The sequence below is a fragment of the Euprymna scolopes genome, unplaced genomic scaffold, assembly GCF_053919585.1.
Source record: "Euprymna scolopes isolate OS-2025 unplaced genomic scaffold, ASM5391958v1 sca760, whole genome shotgun sequence".
NCBI classification, from domain to species: domain Eukaryota; kingdom Metazoa; phylum Mollusca; class Cephalopoda; order Sepiida; family Sepiolidae; genus Euprymna; species Euprymna scolopes.
In genome coordinates this window covers 27,501-29,300 of record NW_027633836.1, presented here as the reverse complement: position 1 = coordinate 29,300, position 1,800 = coordinate 27,501, and positions in this window count along the sequence as shown.

Below are 1,800 nucleotides of genomic sequence, written 5' to 3'. Positions count from 1 at the left end.
GGCACACATGCAACCCGCGGCCGCCTACCGACAGCCCCCGTCGCTCGATCGCTACTCCTTTCCAACATATGTCGGAGAAGCCGGGCGGTTGTGAAACCCCAGAAATGGTGTTGGTATTCGTCCAGACCCACCTCCGACACCTGAAAATGGTGGTCAAAAAAACGTCGATTATACGAAGCGACATTTCTGGTCGGCGATTTTCCAGTTTTGCGCCTACCGCCATGTGGGGGTGGCAGTAGGCGTCGAAAAGTGCCTTCTCGACCGCTAGCGACACCACTACTTTATCGAGCTCTGGAGGCCCGCACACCGACCCGGGGGCCGCGGAGTCGACCCCGGGGGCCTCCGCCTCTCGCCGCCGCTCACTTGGACGCCTTCCGCAACCTGTGGTCCCGCTCGGGGCCGCCGGGAGCCTCGCCGACCTGACCGGTGTCGGTAGGCGTCTGGGAAGCGCCCGGCCGACCTGGACGAGGTCCCCCTGGCCCCCGGGGGACACCCCTTAGTTGGATGGGGGTGCTGTCCCGGGCACACATGCAACCCGCGGCCGCCTACCGACAGCCCCCGTCGCTCGATCGCTACTCCTTTCCAACATATGTCGGAGAAGCCGGGCGGTTGTGAAACCCCAGAAATGGTGTTGGTATTCGTCCAGACCCACCTCCGACACCTGAAAATGGTGGTCAAAAAAAACGTCGATTATACGAAGCGACATTTCTGGTCGGCGATTTTCCAGTTTTGCGCCTACCGCCATGTGGGGGTGGCAGTAGGCGTCGAAAAGTGCCTTCTCGACCGCTAGCGACACCACTACTTTATCGAGCTCTGGAGGCCCGCACACCGACCCGGGGGCCGCGGAGTCGACCCCGGGGGCCTCCGCCTCTCGCCGCCGCTCACTTGGACGCCTTCCGCAACCTGTGGTCCCGCTCGGGGCCGCCGGGAGCCTCGCCGACCTGACCGGTGTCGGTAGGCGTCTGGAAGCGCCCGGCCGACCTGGACGAGGTCCCCCTGGCCCCCGGGGGACACCCCTTAGTTGGATGGGGGTGCTGTCCCGGGCACACATGCAACCCGCGGCCGCCTACCGACAGCCCCCGTCGCTCGATCGCTACTCCTTTCCAACATATGTCGGAGAAGCCGGGCGGTTGTGAAACCCCAGAAATGGTGTTGGTATTCGTCCAGACCCACCTCCGACACCTGAAAATGGTGGTCAAAAAAAACGTCGATTATACGAAGCGACATTTCTGGTCGGCGATTTTCCAGTTTTGCGCCTACCGCCATGTGGGGGTGGCAGTAGGCGTCGAAAAGTGCCTTCTCGACCGCTAGCGACACCACTACTTTATCGAGCTCTGGAGGCCCGCACACCGACCCGGGGGCCGCGGAGTCGACCCCGGGGGCCTCCGCCTCTCGCCGCCGCTCACTTGGACGCCTTCCGCAACCTGTGGTCCCGCTCGGGGCCGCCGGGAGCCTCGCCGACCTGACCGGTGTCGGTAGGCGTCTGGAAGCGCCCGGCCGACCTGGACGAGGTCCCCCTGGCCCCCGGGGGACACCCCTTAGTTGGATGGGGGTGCTGTCCCGGGCACACATGCAACCCGCGGCCGCCTACCGACAGCCCCCGTCGCTCGATCGCTACTCCTTTCCAACATATGTCGGAGAAGCCGGGCGGTTGTGAAACCCCAGAAATGGTGTTGGTATTCGTCCAGACCCACCTCCGACACCTGAAAAATGGTGGTCAAAAAAAACGTCGATTATACGAAGCGACATTTCTGGTCGGCGATTTTCCAGTTTTGCGCCTACCGCCATGTGGGGGTGGCA